The sequence below is a fragment of the Lissotriton vulgaris genome, chromosome 12 (genome assembly GCF_964263255.1).
Source record: "Lissotriton vulgaris chromosome 12, aLisVul1.2, whole genome shotgun sequence".
NCBI lineage: Eukaryota > Metazoa > Chordata > Amphibia > Caudata > Salamandridae > Lissotriton > Lissotriton vulgaris.
Window position 1 is genome coordinate 284,117,230 of NC_141700.1, and position 21,252 is coordinate 284,138,481.

Here is a 21,252-nt window from a genome sequence, read left to right on the forward strand (position 1 = left end):
TCGATTACTAGGCATTCAAGAGCAATTTGTACCGCTAAATACCAGCATTAGCGCATTACCGCTGGGCTATTTTTACAAACCCCAAAACACCCCTGCCACCAATGCTCACATTTCTTCTTTAGGTAGTAACAGGTTTCAGGCCATTTCCAACCTAGAAGCCCAAGATTGACAACCATGTAGGTCGGTTGGTGCCTTTGAATGCGTGGGGAATATATCAGAGAATATATCAGGTACCACATTAGCTACCCAGATGGAGCAGTTGGATGTCCGGGAATTAAAGAATATCCAAATACTGGCACCAATTGATTTCCAACAACAGGTATGGAATGATATAGTACCTGTACCAACAGTTCTTACTGATATGTCTAATACTGTGCCAATCCCCAATAAGAGTAAAGCTGACACTGACCTGAACGTCTAGAGCTGAAACGTAGCAGGTCTTGAGTCAAGGCTAGATGAGAATTGGCTGTGTATGGTAACTGACCAAGATGTTGTAATGTTTCAAGAAACATGGGCTACACATGAATTACATATAGAAGGTTTTCACTGTTTTAGTTTAGCTGCCCAAATTCGGCCGTGCATCTGGGGGTTTGTTTATTGGGTTTAGTATAGCCTCTGGAGGGAGTCTTAAGGTTATACCGACTAACAGCTGCAACATCCAAATAATGAGATATAAAAGGAGAGTCCCTTTCTATTTGATTAATTTTTATAATGATTTTTATTCTATTCCCAATAGGAATTTTATTGAGCTTTTCACCAGCATCTCTAACTTAGACATACAGCAAGGTTCAGATGGGGCTATTGGGATCCTCCTAGGTGGGGATTTTAATGCTAAATTTGCATCCAAACTGTATGATGTGGACACACTACACGCGGATCCCGCCTTACGCAGGGGCGCGGAACTGGATACTTTCCTGAGTCAACATATCCTTATTAACGCCATGGACGTTGTGGGTATTACATCTGTTCCTTTTGCTATAAATCAGCAAGTACCCACATTCAGAGGAAGGAATTGCTCCTCAACCATTGATTTTATTTTTGTCTCCCCTTGCCTTGCAGACCGTTTATTGGCTGCTAAGGTTAGTGCTACAGATTACGGGGATCACAACCCCCTTAAAATAGCCCTGAGATTAGCATCCCGCCCTGTGTATATTACTCAATGAAGGGCAAGGGACATAATACCTTCAACCGATAAATGAAGATTAAAATGTAAGGGGGTTGACAGTGGTAAATTACTTCAGACATTAGTAGAGGGGCATACACATCTAATCACCTCATGTTTATCGACTGATGGACTACATTCAAGGGTGATTGAGGACTTTACTAAACTCTGTTTGACAATTAAATCCCTCCTGTCAGTACCAATTTCCCAGGTAGACGACCGAACAGTGTTTGAATCTTAATTTGGTCATTGGTAAATATACCATCGCCCCATCTTCCCCAGTTTATTTGGCTTTTATGGATTTATCATTCGCTTTTGATTTAGTGAATAGGTCCAAGCTCTGGTCTATTTTATTGGACTACGGATTGGATAAGCCATTGGTAAATTTTTGGCACATCTCCATACAGATCTTAAGGCTCGGGTTAGGATTGGTAGTGGTGGTGAGGTTTCGGAGCTATCGGGGTGGGCAGGGGAGTCAGACAGGGGTGTGTTCTAGCACCCCTGCTTTTTATCATTTATATTAATGGACTGAGCAATTCCCTGAAATTGTCAACTCCAGACATTCCTATAATCAATGGCAAATTGTTACCGGTACTTTTATACGCAGATGATGCGGTCCTCATAGGCCGCACACCAAACTCTCTGCGTATTTTGGTTAAGACCTTCGGTGACTATATTTTGCCAGTCTGGACTTACGTGTTAATTTAAAAAAATCTTTTATTATGTCATGTGGACCAGGGAAACGCCAGCTTAACTCTATATCTGTAGGGAACGATAAATTAACGTCCACCGGCACTTTTCCCTATCTTGGGATGGTCTTTGCTGCGAACGGCTCATGGACTGGGCATTTGGCCACCTCCACAAGCAAGTTCTCAAAGGCCATCAATTCTATCCTTAGTCTCCCTCGGCCAAAGAAAACAGGTGCTATTTTAGGCATTTTAAAAATCTTCAAACTACAATGCGTCCCAGTAGCTACGTATAAGGGTTGAGATATGGGGGCTTGCGAACAGTCATCGCATCCAGCAGGAAGAAAATAGGTTTCGTAGAAAGCTGCTGGGTGTTCCAATCTCTACCTCCCAATATATCTGCCATAGGGAACTTAACTTACATTTTATTAGCGATTTTATTAACACTCGTCCTGCTCTCTTTTGGTTTTCCGTCTGGAGAAATCAATCTGCGTCCCTATACAGAGAAATTAGAAGTGACTGTCTTAAATGTGAGAGAGGAATGGATATTCCCTGGCTCTCCCGGGTCTATCAAATTTTATGTTGTATTGCAGCCTATTTTTAGACCCGAGTACAGCCGACAAACTTCATAAAAATGAGCTGAAAAATGCATTTTATACACTTGATAACTCTGAAAGGATTAGCATGGAATCTAAGAAATCCTCCATACTAAGTTATACGAGTACAGAATTGTATAGGCATCCCTTAACAATATATCTTACTTTGCCTATGACTTACTGGGAAAGGAGTCTCTTATTTCGTTTGAGAGCAAGTGAGGGATAAAAATGGATTTCCCATGCATAAGGAGTATCAGACCTATATTATGTTATTATGATGCATCTATATGTACCCTCTTTGCTTGATATAGTCAGTCAGTCAAAATACTTTTATTTGATCTCGTTAAAAATCATAAAAGAGCGGGAAAAAGTTCAATAATACAAAGATGTTAGAATTTTTTAATTTTTTTAAAATAAGTATTAAAAAGGTGCTAAAAGTTAAAAACACAATACTGTCATGTCCTGAATCATCATCAATAGATAGTACACAAGGTAAACTTTTATAATCAATGCAATTTTGAACAGTGGGAGGCGGTACTGTGAGTATTGACGGAGCCGCTCCAGTTTATTCATGTTTGTTGTCCAATTCTTTGGCTGCCATTTTCCAAAGCATTATGGCTTTACAAGATAGTTCAATGGAGTGGCCTCCAAGACATTGTATGACTGCAGCTCTGTATGTCCGTAGCTGGTTTTTTATCAGCAGCTCGCGGAGGACCCTTTTCCGAATTTCTTGAAGAGAGGGGCAGATGCATAGGAGATGTAACAAGTATGGCTAACAAAAGAATGCCGGTTGTGCGGACAAGGAGAAGAGAGCTCTCTTCTCCTTGTCCGCACAACCGGCATTCTTTTGTTTGCCATACTTGTTTCTATTTTGGAATTAAGTCCTTCGTGGGGAATGACCCCAACCGTAACATAGTCAGATAATGCTTTTTATGTTGTGAAAAGTGTTCTAACAAATATGGTTGTGGCTTAAGCGACTGATAGGAAGGAATCACTGCCCAAGCGTGATTTTTCTTTGAAAAGGCCGTTTTGTCCATTAGCTGCGAGATTTGTTTCGTTGCACTGTTTATTGCATTTTTAATGCCAGAGAGAGAGTTGTTTGTATGCCATGCCCCTTCAAGGTGTAGGTCCTTTGGTGATCCTTTTAGAACTGTGGCGATGGAATTATTTAGCCTTGCTTGCTTTTCGGTTTCTTCCCAGCAAGAGTGGGCTAGTGTGTTGTCTTCAGCTTGCCTCATCCGCCAATAGTATTTGACAACCACCCCTTGTCTGGCTGGTTTCTGGTTTTTTAGCCCGTATTCCATCCGAATCTGGGCTTGAGAAATGTGCTGAGGGATTGACAACAACTTCTTGAAGAAGCTTGATTGGGCTTGGGTTAGGGCGGCTGCGTCTTTTGTGTACATTATTTCCGACCCGTATGATATTGTTGGTATGAATATTGCTGCGATTACCTTCAGCAGATGCCCTGTAGAGCAGCCTTTTAGTTTCCTGTGTAAAGTTTTGAAGGCGTAAAGAAGTTGTTTTGCTTTCGTTTACCCTTGATTCAGTTGTCGTTTAAAGTTGAGGTTTTGATCAAGTTGAAACCCTAGGCATTTATAAGACTCCACCTGGGATATTGGTTTGTCATCTAGGTTCAAGATCAATTTGCTTTTTGACCCTTTTTTATGTTGTTTTGAGAAGCACAGCACCTTAGTTTTCTTGGGATTAATTGTTAATTGGGCTGAGATGGTATAGGCTCCTAGTTGGGTCATTGATCGCTGCAGGCCTATTGGTGTTTGTGATAGAAGGACAATATCAACTGCGTATTGAAGGCTGGTGATTAGTGTTTTGCCCAGTTTTGGGGGGTCAGTTTGAACTTGTTGGAGGTGTTTCTCGAGGTCGGCAGTATAGATGTTGAAGAGGCAAGGGGCCAGCACGCACCCCTGTTTCAGCCCGTTTTTTGTTTGGATCTTACTTGTTATGCTGCGCCCGTCTCCTTTTTTTATTTGGACCCATGTATCCGAGTAAAGGTTGATAATTTCCTCCAGACGTTTTGTTGGTGCCCCCAAGCTTTGCCTTTTGGCCCATAGTTTTGCCCTCTGTACTTTATCGAATGCTGCTTTGAGGTCAATAAAGCAGGCATAAAGGGGAACAGGATTTTGCCATAGCTTGATTGGCTAGGAGTGTGACTGCAGAGATGTTAGTGAGGGTGCCCATTGCTGCCAGAAATCCAGTTTGTGTATTTGGCATAAAATTTGTGTGACTCACCCAGTCTTCTAGATCTGCCAGCAGGTTCAAGGTGTAAATCTTGGCTTCAACGTCGATGAGTGCGATCAATCTATAATTGGCAGGGTCTGAACGTGGGCCCGATTTATATATGGGATTTAGGATGCTTCCTCCCCAGGAATCTGGAAGTGTACCTGATGATAGTACGTGTGTGAATAATGGAGTAAGAATGTCGGACCAGAATAAAGGGTTGTGCTGGGATAGTGCGTTAGGCAATCCGTTGGGTCCTGGAGCACCCTCAGGCCTTAAGTTTTGATGGTTTTAAGGACCTGCTATTGGGAAATCTGCGGGGGGGGGGTTCTGGCAGTTCAATCTTAGATGTGTCATAGGCTATTACTGCAATAGAAAGTTCCTGATTTGTGGCTCCTGAGGGTGGGATGTCGTTATATGTTTGATCAATGTGTGCTTTCCAGGTGTCCTCCATTACGTCAGAGTTGAAATGTCGGTTCTTGCCGTTTGATAGCTGGTTTATTATGTCCCAAAAGAGCTTGGAGTCTTTTTGGTTACTGGCATGGAGGAGTTTTGCCCAGAGATGTTATATGAAGTCTTTCTTAGCCACCTTGGAGTCTCTTTTGAGGTCTTTTCTTAATTTTGATATTAGAGAGAGAATATCCTGAGTGGATTCTGGGCCCCAAGTTCGCAATTGCCTTAGGTGTTTATTCAATTGATTTTTTGTTTCCTTAAACTATTGGTGAACCACCCTGCCCCTGCTCGTCTACCTGCTTTACGGCCGTTTCCTTGTTTTGAGAATTCTTTATTTAGGTCTTGAGCAAAGGTTTCCCAGGCCTTTGTACGTGATGGTTTGACTTTAAAACTCTCCGAAAGGGCTATGCGTGTGGCCATGATGTCACCAATATTTTCCTTTTTCCAAATTAAACGTCTCAGGTTGTAACTTTTTGTTTGTTGGGAGTGGGACATCACTTTATCTGTTAATGAGTTAGCCATATTTAGGAGTGAAGTGAAGGTTTGAGGATGGTGATCGCTTTCTGACCTATCTTTGATTGCAAAGTTAGTGATATGCAGGAGAAAGTCTAGGTCTGTTAATGTATAGTCAATGATTGAGCATGTTTTCTGCGTAACCCTGGTATATGCAGGGTGGCTCTCTGATGTTGTTCGTCCGTTTAACACACCCAATGATCGCTCTTCCAGCAGGGATGCGCATCTGTTATCGTGTGTTTCATGTTGTTTGCGAGGTAGAACGTGGCCTATTGGACTTTCTTTCCTGAAATTTAGTAAGTTCATGTTGAAATCTCCTGATAGAATGATATTGGTGTGTGGGTGAGCAAGTTTAAGTGTGTCCAATGTTGCTGATATTCGATCTCTTATGTTTGGATGATGGATGGATGTAGATGTTCAATATTAATAAGCTGAAGAAGTTAGAGGCCGTTAGTTTGATGCACAGCATTCATGTTGTGTCTAAATATACTTCCAAAGCCTGCCATGAGATGTGGGTCGAGACATAGATTGAAAGGCCTCCTTTAGCTCTTCCGTATTTCGAGTCTTTCTGGGCCAGGTTGAGGTATTCTTTGTATCCTACTATTGGTGAAGAATTTGTCTGCCATGTCTCTTGAAGGAGGAGTAAATCTTGCTGTTGAAAAAATTCCATGAAATCTGGATCTTCTAGTTTTGAGCTTAGGCCGTTTACGTTCCAAGAGCAGATGTTACACCCGTAGTCTGTTGTTTTAGCTTTGGTTGAGTTTGTTCATGCCGTACATTGGCGGGTTCTGGCTGGATTCAGTTTTCTTTGCCCTGTGTGTTTGCCTGCTTCAGGGTGAGCGAGGGTTATGGTAATTTTCCTCTCCACTTGGTTTATGCCATTTCTTGGACTTTGGTTTTCTGGGCCTTTCGCACCTCTCAACAAGCCCTCTGTTGACTTTAGTTGTTGTAGCGGAGTTGGGTAGCAGCTGGGAGCTAGTTTGTTTTATTCTATACCCCATTTGGCAAATAAAACCTGCTGCTGCAAGATTTGCTCTGTGATGGAATTGTCAGAAAAAGTTACTGTGGTAATTTCTCGACCGGATGGGTCGGGATTTGGTCTAAACTCCATGCTTTCAAGATAGCCCGTCTCGATATGACGCAGAGAAGGAAGTGCTTTGAGCAATTTTAATATTACGCTTCTATTGAGGATATCGTGGGTTCCCCTCGATACGTAATGAGGGATGAAGTGCAGCTTATTGTTGTATATGTTAGTGATGTCGGAGGAGACCAGCTCAGTGTGTTGGCTCTTTTTGGTTTGTTTTTCCTCTGAGGGTTGTACTGCGGTGGTCGGGCGAAAATTCTGAGCATTGCGTGCACTGTTTTGAGATGGTGTATCAGTGTTCATAGTAGTCGTTTACATAATTTAGGCTGATTTTAACCGGTTCTCTCGTGTTGCGTCTGGTAGTTATTTTTAGGATTTGAGTGGGCTGAGACGTTATGTGCCGGTTCTCTTCCTTTTGCACATGCTTGAATATACTGTATACATTTGCTGGCTGCGAATGTTGCTTTATAGATTGGTTGTGACTTTTTGAGGTGGTCAGCTTGTTGGTAGATGGGGTCATGTCAACCTCAAGGCTTGCTTTCTCAGTATTTGTAGTTGATGCGTCATCTTCACTTTGGGTTACATCTAGCTCCTTCTTGGTGCCGGTTGCGTGGAGAGCCTGTCTTGTTTTTTTCCACTTTCTAGCCTTTCTTAGGCGGTTTCTCTCCCGCTTCGATAGTGGAGCTGTAGCATTTGTTTCTTTTGCAAGTTGCTCGTTGCAATGATCTACTGATGGGCTGGCCGATTCGCCTGTGTTGTCCGAAGATATTTTTAATTGTAATGTTTTTGTGCTTTCGGGTGTTGGAGCACTGTTAGGGCCGATACTTTTTCGTTATGCTCTTTTAGGGGACTGGGATGAACCTGATCCATTTCCTGCTGTGTTTCTTGGGGTTTCTTAGTGGTGGATTAGTCTGTGCTGAGGTGCCCCTGGCGACCCCCAGTAGTTTGGACATTAGGTTCGGAACTACGGCTAGTTGGTCTATTATTTGGGTGCAATGGCAGTGACTTATTAGGTAACTTGTTTCTCGATCTTGATGCACCCTCTTGATCATCTCATTAAGGTTTTGCAGCTTTTGTTCTGCCCTCTATAAGTAGATAGCTAGGATGTTTTAAAGATCCACTTGGGCATCTAACTTGTCTGCATGGTAAGTCATGGCTTTACCGATGGTCTCCAAAGTGTTTAACAAATGGAGCCAGACTGCTGAGGGTGGGGGGCTAGCTGCCTGTACCTGTATTGGTGAATGCTCCGAAGATGTGAACTCCTGAGGAACTGGAATTTTGCATACTTTCTCCCTGTTTTGCGACTGCAGCACTGTGGGAGAATTTTGAGATTTTTTAAACTAAGGAATGAGTCATCATGTTGCCCAGAAAGCGGTGATTTTCTGCTGCTTTGATGGACAGAGTCCGATGAATAATGTGGCAAGGCGAATTGGTCCTGCTAGTTGGTATTTGCTTTGACATGGTTGTCTGTAAATAGGCCCGATGGCGGCATGTGTGTATTTCCGAAAGGGCTTAGAATGCCCATGGTTATCTGGTGTATTGTGATGGCTTCTTTGTTACCGTAAATACCATTGTGGCTGAGTAAGAGTTGTTGTTGCCCCTTCGGATGTAGTTCTGGGGTGAGCGGGTGGTGGTGTATTTGTGCTTCAATGGCATTGACTTTGTGGATATGACCACCTTCTGAAAGGGGTTTGATTTTAAAAAATTGGGGGCCGTGGGTTTCGCCTTTTAATGCGTGATCCAGATCTAGTCCAGTTTCCCAAAGTTCTGCTTTTTCATTGTTGCGACTCTTGATGCACTTATCCTGAAAGGTATTCGTAACGGCTTCACTTAAGCCGTCAGCAGTGTCGTTGCTGAGACTGGTGTCTTGAGAATGTTTGAGTTGTTGAGGGTCCTTGGGTTCCTTGTTATTCTTGGCTGTTTTTGTGGCCACTTTTAGGAAGTCGGTGATCAATGGCCGTTTGCTGCTATTTGGGCATGAGTAGTGCCTTGTAGGAGCCGATGGCGTGCCCTTCTTGCCACCTTCATGAGTGACAGGCGGGGTTGACTCTGTGACTTTTTTGCTGACGGTTGACTTTGCGCTTAAGAATCCAGGGATAGCTGCTATGCCCCGTGATACGACTCCCGACGCGTGCTGCTTGTCGCTATTTGTTTGCCTCAGCTCCGTAAAGGACATTCCTCCCTGCGCGGTTCCTCCCTGCGTAGTTCCTAATGCAGTACTGTTGTCCTCCATGACCAACGCCATAGTGGCCTCCGTTCTATTTCCAATTCCCACTCCCTTTCTTTTTTGGGTTTTTTGGGATTGGATGATGATTTTTTCTCTTTTAACTCCTCCCCCTCGTTCTTCTGGACCTCATGATTGATAGGTGATGATTGTTACCCACCCACCTTGCGATCTAGTGCTGCGGCAAAGATTTTTGCTTAAGGTGCGATTGCGAATTTTTGGGGAGGGTCGCTTCTTGGCAGATTATTGTTTGTTTGTCTTTGTTTGTCTTTAAGTATTATTTACTGTCAATTTGCACTCCTTTTATGACAGCTCCGCATTCACGGACCAGGAGTGTTATGCTCCAGCCTGTGCTTAGCCAGAGAGTGGGGAGGACGTCAGCCGGGAAATCAGCAGGAGAGCGAGGTCCTGGGGCCGTCAGCAGTTCGGCATCCTCCCGCTCGCGTCCTCCTGCTGCTCCTCTCCCCCAGCTCTGCGCTACTGCCGGTCAGTACAGTGAATGTGGCATACCTTCCTGCAGTCCTCTCGCAGTCTGCCGTCGATGCTGGGACCGCTGGAACCACCAGACCGGAGCCGCCAAAAACCGCCTCTCTCCCCCGCTATTTCCCGATCTTCCGTAGGGGCTTTCTCCCGCACTCGTTCATGCTTGCTGCTTGCTTCTACCGCTCAACACCAGACCGGCTGGACTGTCGGCGGGTGGGCGGGCAGTGAGTCAGGAGACCCGGACTGGATTCGTTGAGTTTGTGAGCCAGATTCTGGGAGCTTCCCCTTGATATATACATAAATCGTTCATATGCTTTTGCAGAGAGGAAAGCGTTTATTCGCTCCTTGCGTATTTACTGTTAACAGAATAGACCGAGAACCATACAGACGCCATTTTCAAGACCCACTGCTTGAACACGGGCTGTAATCACGTGTTATGTTCCGGCAGTTGTGAGGCCCAAGTTCATCGGAGTTACTGGGAGCAGCTGAATGTAGACTGTTTTCTCTACTGTCCTGAGACTCAAGGTCGCATCTGGCTTTAGGTGCGATAAGCGCATTCTTGGAAGTGCCGTGCCTACACTCCCGGACACCAATACGAAAGGGAGTCACCCCTCCTGACCTTCCCAGTAATAAATAGTTAAGCTTTGAACTAATCATGTGTGCCATATGTGGTCTTTCCCTGGAGCTCGAGGGCCAACTGATGTTTTTCCTTTTACAGTGATTATATGTGTTGAACCAAAAAGTATATAACTGCGTGTTTGAATACGAGCCAACAGTCTTCTCCACGCACCGGATGGGTGAGAGTTGGAGAGGCTCCTCTATAGAGAATTTTTGCTTAATAAACAATTGAACTTTCTTCACTGCCAACTGACTGATTATTTGGTAATGGGATTGGGGTTGTTGGTAGGTGCAGCCCCATATGTTATTTTTTGTAGTACTTCAGTTGGGGACTCTGGTGGGACTCCTTGTTAGGGTTTTCCTCCCCGTAATTGGGTAGAAAGGACAAAGAAAGGGGAGCTCTGGTCGAGCGGGTGGATAGATTGAAATTTTTTTACTTACTCCGCTCTCGCGATCAGGGTGCCCCAGCTGCTAGTGACCCTTCACCGGAGTCCTACGGGCGTAACCCAGGAACTGACCGTGTTGGTCTCCAGGAGTTGGCAGTGGAGAATACGCAATTGTACCTGTGTGCACCAGGTGAGTGGATTGTTTTAGTGTCTTTTGGAACGCGCTGTCGAGCAATGCCTTGGAAGCAGTTAACTGTGTAGTATTTGGTGTTCAGTGTACCACGGAGAATCTTGGGGGTCTGACTTTTACAGTGATTATATGTGTTGAACTAAAAAGTATATAACTTCGTGTTTGAATACGAACCAACAGTCTTCTCCACGCACCGCATGGGTGAGAGTTGGAGAGACTCCTCTATTTTTGCATAATAAAGGATTGAACTTTCTTCACTGCCAACTGACTGATTATTTGGTAATGGGATTGGGGCTGTTGGTAGGTTCAGCCCCATATGTTATTTTTGTAGTACTTCTCAGGGACCGTAAAATGTTTGTTATGCTTCCCTCTTGGCTATTAGCCCAACCTTGAATACACACTATGCCCCTGTAATGGGGTGAGAGTACAAACTGATTTGCATTTCTTGTTTTTTTGTAATTATTACCTAAAATATGTGAAGTGGTTTTTAACTTAATTTTTTTAAAAGCAGAGACCTGTTCTCTTGGACAAAGCCCATCAGGTGCTGCTTTCTTTAGAAAATGAAGAATTAGTTTTTCGCACTTGCACTTTCTTGAAAATCGCCACCCGAGCTCGTAAGTTGATGTCCAACCCCTGAACTTTTAACCTTGTATAAAAACCTTGCTAAATCAATCGATGAATTGTTAATGGTGTACTAATATGAACTGTCTAACCTTTTTGATATGGATTTTATTACTTTGCTGTAAAATTGTTTTATTGTGCTTTTATGGATTCTTGGAATCTAAATAAAGGTCTTCTGAACTGAACTGACTGGGCACACTTGATCGACCTTAAGCATCCTTTCCTCCTCCATGAGAACTCGCCCCCAACTTCGTTAGCATGGTTTCTTCCTGCCAAAGGTTTCCCCTGTTTCTTGCTATCATTGCATAAAACAATGATCCTTTCACTAACTAATGAAGCCTTGGTCTCCACCTGCAGAGGAGAGAAAATATGCAAGCAAGCAATTTTCACACTGAAGTATAAACATTGAATTCCCAAAAGCTTAAGACCTTTGGCAACTTACTAATACATTTGTTGTGCAACGGTCAATTGAATATATGTACACATGTGGCCATAATATTAATACAAGATGAATACACTTTATATGAATAAATCATGGTTAGAAGAGGATTATATGTGAACTAAGGTTACACAGTAATACATTTGTGTAGCTATGGGTGAGAACAATTTTTTTTAAAACCTTAAAGATTTGTATGCAAATGTTATAAAATTAATTTTCTCTAATCTCTGGTGAATGCACTGCATTAAATGCAGTTACCGCATCCTCTTACAATCTAAAGTCATAAAAGATTAATTTAAGCAATATAGATAATCCTGCAAAAGAAAATGTTACTACACACACAGAAATACATCAAGCCACACAATGAATACACTGTATGCACCATATCTTTCTTATTCTTTTCATATGCAATATATAAGGCTAAATGTGAAAAATATATAGTTTGGCAATAGTATAAGGGTCGAGCCAAAACTAAGCTACTCCAATCCCCCCGCTGACGGCACAAAAAGCCATCACAAATAATCTCTAGATTTTATCTGATTAAGATTTTATCAGATGTACCTTTCAAAACATTGTGTTTTTAATTGCATGAGGCCTGTGCTCTTCTAGAGTTTTCATGTCATTATAGTAATTAATATGTTTCTCCTCCACTTATACATCTAATCTTTCTTTTCACTACATTCTTTACCTTCATTCATTGGTATACCATAAAGGATACAGTACAACTATTGCACAATGGGCAATAATCACAACATTTTTCAAGATAGTATTCTCTATTACATTTCCCAAATTTCCAAACCAGTTGCCTATTGTCTTGAGTCCATTTCCAATGGCTTCCCACACACCTGTCACTACCCGGCCACTCAAATCTCTCTGTAAATCAGTAATATTTGTAATATACTTGGGAAACTTGTGGCACTTGTCCCTGCCCCCCCCCCCCAACGGATGTGGTTTCCCCATAGAACATTTAAAACATTCCCTCTTAGAGCATTTGTCTTCCCACCTATCCAAGGTACTTCAAATCGGAATACTCTGTATCAATTCTCGAATTTTCATTATCAACCATCATACTTTTATGTTCTCTAAATACTGATTGGAAAAAGAGTCAATGATTCTTTTGCAAAGCCTTCGTCCTTTCCAAATCTATTTCACATTTCTGGGCTGTGTCTGTCAGTTTGTCATAAGCTTGTCTTGCTCACCAAGTAACATCCTTACACATAAACAGGAGTTCACCCTGCTGTAAAGCATCTATTTGGGGTAATTTAAGACTGTTGCTAATCAACTCATCCAACTCGAGTTTTAGTTTTACCGCATCCTACCAAATTTAGCTTTAATATTGACCCGTTTGTCCACTGACTCAACTCAGTACTTTCACTCCCCTTTGCAGACCCAATTTAAGTTTTCAACCAGATTTCCAACTCTTGGACACTAAAGCTTGGTTGTCCTTCAGGAGCTTTTGAAAGTGTACTAGTACTGTGTGCATTTGAAGGTGGCTCCGAAAGGATTGTATCTGTGCTTGACAAACAAGTAAAGTTCCTAAAAGGATAAAACTCATTCTGATTGGCTGATGGGTCTGAACTTGTACCACAAGGAGAACTCCCATTCATTTGAATTAATAGAACAAATCCTCTGGTTCATGATTTTGGAGGAATATTTGCTGAAACTGATGAATTAGCTGCACTAGTCAAATTTGGATTCACATTTCCCTCTGAATTTGGATTATATATGGGAACTACTGGGGCAATAGTACCGGAACAGCAAGGGCATCTGGGCCATTCAAAGCTGCAGAGGTGCAGGGGGCTTGCAGAGGTCCCTTCCACCATATTTTGATTCACGTTTTCAGAGGTGACTCACCATATTTGGATCCACATTTCCTTGGGTCCTAGCTATTTTAGAATGCCCACTTACATTCACCCTCCCCCACTCATCGTTTGAGCTTCATGATACGGGGGTGGGTGTAAGTTTTATAATATTCAAAGACATAATATCTGCAATCAGCAAATAATTATAACATATACATTATCTCTTACATATGAAGAGGTTTCGCTACAGTCATAGCGCCATCTTTTATAACCGGTACATGACTATATTTAGTTTGTATCCATTTTGCCAGATCAAGAAGTATTTGTAAAGGTAACTAAATTATGTAAATTCAACTTCAGTTCAGGTATGCCTGAATTACCAGATGGTCTAATAAGGGACCTCATTAAAGCTCCATTAACAAGGATGCTTGGGAGCCCACCCCCACAACTGGTGTGGGGGACTCATCCAGCAAGTAGGAACGCAAAAGCTCCCAGATATCTTTAGGCCGTTAAGACAAAAGTAAGAGCTCTGTGTGGGTGTTCATTTGGCCCTGAAAATATATCAAATCATGTAACCATTCTTCAAATTTAGGGGCTCTGGGGGTGTGGCCAAGATGGGAGACAGGTGAGACGCAGTTTTGGCTCTCCCCGCTCCCCACCAAAAGACCTGCTGACAGCAGCCTGCATATCACAGAGATTGTGCCCCTGTGGTGAGCGGAGTGACTCCCGGAGCTGGGTGGATCGATCCGATAGCTGTCCCTGCCTTCTGACCCCTACCGGGAGGCCAAGAGATTAGACACAGCAGAGTGGATCATGGCAGATGCCAGGAGTTTGGCTGAGGCACTGGGGGCCACTAGCTCCTGATCTTGCGCCCCCGTGGAGGTAGACCCGAGGGGACCGAGCATGGCCCTAATTTCCGCCGCCTACTGGCGCGTGACCCGGCGAGGCTTCTGAGAGCCCTGGGACACCAGAGGACGGACCGCGGGAGGAGCGTGAGTCAGCGCCGCATTCACTGCCGCGCTGGGATTCCCAGACTGATCAAGTTTTGGAGGTCTGCCACCTTCTACCCACCCTTACATTGCGAGTCACTCTTGGGGCTCCCAGGACCGACACAGTTGTTGGATCTGCGTGACCGGTGGTGGACCGATAATAACGTCATAACGTCATCAAAGGCTCAGTTCTTTGAAAACTCCTTGAGTTCCTGGATAAATCAATATTCAAGCAGGGGGAAGTCCCTGACTGCTGAAGGCGGATTTGTCCAAGAAATCGTTGTGGATTTTCAGAACTAGTGGAAGTAGCCATCCCGTATTTGGGCTGCATAGGCTAAGTATAAATATGGTTATGATTTCTATGCCTATATAAGGATAGGGTGATTTATACCTATTCATGGACATGAATCGGGAAAATTACACTAGGGTCCTAAAACGCTACACTGTATCCTCCTGATGCACAGCAGAGTCCTCTGTGCCCCTGCTTACATTTCCCAGGAACCACATCTCCATGTGAGGCCCGTTGGGCTCACCCATGGGGCAGGGCGGGCCCCGAGGACTTTATCCTGCCACAGCTCTCATAAGGCCCTACCTATGTAGAGGGATCATCTTGAGGACTTTGCCTTCTTGCACCCACGTGATTTGCTTTTGGCCTGGGCCTTTAGCTCTGCTGCGTGTCTTCAACAAGGGCATGAGGGCTAACATTCCAGGCTCCTGGCCACTGTGGAGGGCATACCCCCCCAGGATGAACTTTCCTTGGCCCAGCTTTGATTTTGACTGCTACTGGACTTCACCACGGGCAGACCGCCATCGCCTGAGACCCTGCGAGAGCCCTGGTTGCTGATACCTGCCAGGAAAGGGGTGGTCCGTTTGGGCCCTGCCATGGCTTCTGGGAAGAATAAAATAGATAGGAATGTGAAAGAAATGCTCCTTAAACAGAAAGGGGCCACTCTGGCGACTCAGCCTCAACTGCAAACGTGGACGACCCGTCTGACATTACGCAGGTGGAGGCACCAGTCACTCGTTCATACCTGGAGGCACTCTTCGCATTGTTACAAGATGACCTTCCATCATTCAAAAAAGAGCTGGCAGGGATGTGGAACACCTGGGAGACAAAGTCTCAAAACTTAAAGACACAAGCAGGGACATGAAGAAGTAATGGAGCAACTCCAGCTAGAGATCCTGCGCCTTAGAGGTCAATATCTGTTATGTTATATTATATTATATTATGTTAACTACAGTTCATATAGCGCATATTCACGTGCAGGTCTCTTAGCGCTTTTTGAGAAAACCCCAAATCTGTCTGCCATCCCCCAAAAGCACCTAGGTGGAGGAATTAGACTGTGTCCAGTGCCTCCCTAAACAGATGAGTTTTGAGGCGTTTCCTAAAAGGAAGAAAGGCGGGTTCCTTGTGGAGGTTCTCAGGCAATTGGTTCCAGAGTTGGAGAATCTAAACATAGAAAGCTCTGCCACCTTTAGCTGCAGTTTTGAACCGTGAGTAGGCCAGGCGGCCTGCCTCAGATGATCGAAGTGTGTGTCCCGGTACATAGTTTGCCAGGCGCCACTTGATGTAGGCTGGGGCCTGGCCGTAGATGGCTTTATGGGCAATGCAGAGGCCCTTGAACTTTGTTCTCTGTTTGACCGGAAGCCAGTGCAATGTGTGCAGCAGAGGGGTAGCATGAGCCTTTCTAGGGAGCCTAAAAACCAGCCTGGCTGCATCATTCATGGTCACCTGCAGCTTGCGGATTAGTTTCTCAGAGAGACCAATATATAAGCCATTGCCATAGTCCAGCCTGGACATGATCATGGCCGACACAATCATCTGTAGAGTGGAGGGTGAGAGAAGGGGACAAGTTTACGCAACTGTCTCATTAAGCCCATACGGGTGCCGACCACAGTAGGGACTTGATTGGTAATGGAAAGGTTGGCATCAATCTTGATGCCCAGGCTTTTTACGACGGTAACTGGCATAGGAGCGGTGCCGAGCTCTTGTGGCCAGAAGAGGTCATTCTAGGGATTGCCTTTGGAGGAGATTACAAGGACCTCCGTTTTGTCCGGATTGACTTTTAACGAGTTGGCTGTCATCCAAATCACAGCTTGTCTAAGAATATTTTGCACGCAGGTGTGGGCATGCAGGGAGTTACTGATCTCCAGAATAAGTTGGGTGTCATTCGCATAGTTACATACTTGACAGTTCATGCAAGCTAGGGCAGCCACCAATGGCTGGAGATACACATTGAAAAGGAGAGGGGATAGAGCTGAGCCCTGAGGGACGCCACAGGCGAGATCACCGCTATTTGACATCTGCTCACCCAGTTGGACCCTTGGGACCACCCCAGCAGACAGGACTCAAGCCACTGGAGAGCCTACCCGCAAATGCCCATATTGGCAATCCAAACCAAAAGTTGGGCGTGATTGACAGTATCGAACGCCGCTGATAGAACTTACAAAATCAGGGCGCTCAAATCTTTGTTAACGGCCCTAACTCTGAGCTCATCGAGCATAGCCAAGATCACCAGTTCAGTGCTATGATGGGCCCTAAAACCAACCTGCCACACCTGGAGTAGCTTGTGTTCCTCTATAAAAGATGAAAGTGTTTTGAGGACATGTTGCTCCATTATTTTTGCCAGAAAAGGGAGCTGGGAAATAGGCCTATAGTTTTTAAGTTTGGCCACTTCTGCCCCTGCTTTCTTCAGCAGGGGAATGGCCCTGGCTTTCTTCATGCTGGTGGGCAGGTAGCCTGTCTCCAGGGAATAATTAAGTAGAGAGAGGATCTCTCTTTCTAGCTCGGGAAAGGCCATTCGAAATATCCTTGGGAGGCAAGGATCTGCAGGGGAGCCTGATTTGACGTGATTCATGTCAGGGTCACTGAGTCGAAATTAGTGAAGCAGGCAAGTTGCTCGCCCGGAGTACGGGCCTCCAAGCTCATGCCAAGGACCTAGAGAATAGGTCTCGGTGCAACAACGTACTAATGCAAGGCATTGCTCCTAGGGCAGAGGAATCAGACATTGTTGCTTTTTTTTCAGAACTGTTCAGATCTATTCTTAAAGCTGGCCCCAATCTAGCGATTAAGATCGATCTAGCTCATAGAGTTGGGCCCAGAAGGTCCTCAGCCGCTCCCCTCCCCCTGACATACTAACTTACACGCACAATTTCACCCTAAATCCTAAAGGCCACCAGGGACAACCATCCTATCCGATTTCAGGGTTACTCTCCTCTCCTGTTCCAAGACTTATCAGCATCCACCCTCCAAAAACACAAAGTCTTTCGACCTGCTACCTCACATCTTCGCGAGATGGGATGCCATACTCTTGAGGGCACCCCGTTCACATTGTTTTTTGCCTGGAGGGGAATTTGCATCAACTCTGTTCATTGAAGGAATCTTGCTACCTACTCAACCTGAAAGATCCTTCCTCAGACCGCCCCTGTGCAAGGAGGCGGGGTAGCGAAGGGGGGGAACCTCAAAGCCAGGGGGGCTTGCGTCCTCTCCACCCAGACTGTGCCCAGACCCCAATACCATTGCCAAGAAGAGGCAGGCGGATCTGGTCACCCTGGCAGGAGATTCAGCTGGACTGATGACTCCATAATGTATAAAGCACCTTTTACCCTCATCTGCTCCCTTTGACGTCTTTTCTCCCTTTCTCTCTTGGTGCCCAGCGGGGAGCAGGGAGGGTGGCCACGGAGATCCCTCCTTACTTCTGGTATTCCATGGAGACAGCCTTCCTGGACCATGTTCTTTTTTGGGATAATTGTTGGGCTTTACTTGTTTGGGCTATTAGGGTCCTTTGTTATGGGGGCTTGTTGGACCTGGAGACAGCCTTACTTGACCATGTTCTTTTTTTGGATAATTGTTGGGCTTTACTTGTTTGGGCTATTAGGGTCCGTTGTTATGGGGGCTTGTTGGACCTGGTGACATGGTGCGCCCAGCACACTTCTTTTGTTGCTGTATGCATGACCTGATTGTCTATGTTCTTAGACCAGATGGAGTGGGGACTGGGCAGTTCAGGGCTACATGGATCGCTGCTCTTCTTTGGAAATCCCCATGACTAATCCACAGGTAAATCTCACACTCAACATCAAAGGTCTCAACCATTTGCTAAAGCGGAGCTTTATCCTTTACTATTTAGAAAACTCAGGGGCACACACGTTTACTGCAGGAAATGCATCTCCTCCGCAAAGACCAACACTGACTTCTCTTGAAGGTATACCCTATCAATTTGTCTTGCCCAAAGTGTATGCTCTCATTGGTAGATAACCTGCATTTGTTTTTGCAGTGTCCAAAGATCGCTACCAACTGGACCTCGGTATGTAACTTTTTAGAGGAAGTGACTGGTCAATAGATCAAGGTAAGCTCTTGACTTATATTTTTCGGCTATATCAAGAAGGATATGTATGAACAAATTCAATTAAACTATATTTGTCTTTTATGTGATTCGGTTGGCAAGGCGGGAGATATGCAGGCTCTGGAAATTTGAAAGTCCCCCAAGTTTTGCTGATTGCCTCAGAAGTATTAATTATATGAGCCAGTTGATGTTGCCTGTGATGCTAAAAGTTTGGAGAAGGTCTGGGTACTGTTTATAGATTGGAGACAACAGTCAAACGGGTCTGATGATTAAGCCATATTTGCTGGAGGTCCCTGCTACCCTCTGCCCCAGTCTCTACGGGAGGGAGATGAATGTGGAAACAGCAGTAATCTTTGCATGGACATGCTAATTTTTCCCTTCTTTCTTTTAAAGGACGAGAGCTACACCAGCAAGAGATTTGGCAGAATGAGGATACAAAAACACAAAATAAGCTGAGATAAAGGTGTGTGAGAACAATTAAAGGCTCAAAATGTACAGACATAAGGGTCAAGAATTGGCAGATATGTGGGACACCACATACATACAGTGTCCCACTCTTAAATTTGTCCATCCTAGACAGTAGTGTGCCTATGTCATGTTGTCAGGTCAGCATTACACATACACTGGTAAAACATACAACAAACACATCATTGGTCTGGGTGCATATTATCAGGGTCTAATCATTCAAATGTAAATGCTTTAACCATGAATGACACACACATTCTTTAAAGTAAAAAATCACACTGATTGTACACTGGGTCACAAACTCACCTAATGCCATGAATATGTCAAAAAATGGAGTTGTAGATGCCCATGAAGTCATTGGCACTGTATACAAGCCTAGAAGGCTAAGTGTGAAACAAATTGTTTGTAATAGGCAGAATTTCAGTGTATCATTGGCCCCTCAAAAGCAGCTCCTCATGGGTGTGTGAGCTGTGCGCAAAAAGGTCAATTTAAGCTTCAAAAATCTAACTACACACATGTAATGCTCTAAACATATCATTAACCACAGAAGTGTCTGCCCTGCAGAATGATCATTCCAAAGACGCGGTAGCCGCATCTGAACCAAATCGGTCACAGCTATTGGCTTAAATTTATTATGGTGACAGACGTGCGTGAGTATTCAAAGGATTCAGTAGCTGCATCCGAAATGAATCAGTCACAGCCACTGGCTGTTGGTTGCTATGGTGACAGATGAGTGTTTCGATTCGTGTCTTCATCGCTTGGAAACCGACTCAATAACCTCCCATCAACAATGCATCAAAGTCACTCGTGGTCAGATGAAGAGTTTTTTAACCTCGCAGTAAGCGTGTGATTTGCAAGCAATGCAATGCATTGGACTGATTTGGATAACGCGACAGATGCAAACCTATTGCTTTGGCAGCATGGAATTAAGACCGCCTCTGCCTCTGTCTGTTCCCTAGAGTCTTCACTTGCCTGCACTACCTGCATCATTCCTGCACAACCCCCCCCCCCCCCCCCCCTCCCCCCCCCCCCATCTTGCCACTGCTGTTACCACATCCTCTGGGAGCTACTATGGCAAGTACAGTTGACAGGGCCCCAGCTTTCAGTGAGGAGAACCAGGCCCTGTTGGACTCCCTCCTGCTAGTGTACAGCCAGCTTTTTGGCCAACTAGAGTAGCAAGTAAGTGATGATCACACTGCATTTTCATTGGACATGTGGAACCAACATGCTATCCTACCATTAGGAATCTCATTATCAAACATGTAAAATGTTATCTGTAAATTTAAACATGAGTAGATACATGTTCAGGGCAGGTACAGTGATGTAGGAGTGTGTGTACTGGGTTGAACATCTTATTACTGTTCTCATGGGACGAAGTCAGCTTTGAACATAAGATAACTGCACAAAATGTCATATGCATAGCCCTTAGACATTGTTGCCAAACTGAGAATTAACAGTGTGTACAGGTGTCAGACTCAGAAACATGTTTCATGTGCACTACGGTTCTGTCACCATGTCATCCTTCCAGGTCAACCGCCATGAAAAGGAAAAGATTTGGAGGAATAATGCCAAGAATGTGCCCTCCGTGGGGTTGGAGCTTTGGCGCGTCCGTCGTTGCCTCAAGAGGTGGCAGGATCTTTGTGGTTGGGCCAAGAAGATCGCTGAGGTCCAGCAGGACCTGTCACGTCCTGGCAAGAGGGGTGGGTGCCGAACACTGACCTCCCACATGCTTTGCATCCTAGCGGTGGTCTTCCCTGACCTGGATGGGCAGTTGAAAGCCAGACAGCAGCAAGAAGGGGGTGAGTATGTGCCTTTTTGCACAGCTTTATTAGACATGTATATTGCAGTACCTTAGCCTAGTGCCCCTTGTCCAGGTTGTAAGTCAGCCAAACCCACTGATCAGATTTGTAAGATGCATATGCACAGGGTTATTTTGATGCCCAGTTATGTACCTTTCATCAGG

The 21,252-nt window shown here is 44.6% G+C and overlaps 1 long non-coding RNA gene across 1 annotated transcript; it reads left to right on the forward strand.

The window, feature by feature from the left end:
* Positions 1-11,135: 11,135 nt before the first annotated feature.
* LOC147673973 (uncharacterized) lies at positions 11,136-20,305 on the forward strand. The gene is made up of 3 exons (XR_015302530.1): positions 11,136-11,244; positions 18,756-18,827; positions 20,249-20,305. It is a non-coding gene; the product is annotated as an uncharacterized LOC147673973 (long non-coding RNA).
* The last annotated feature ends 947 nt before the right edge of the window (positions 20,306-21,252 follow it).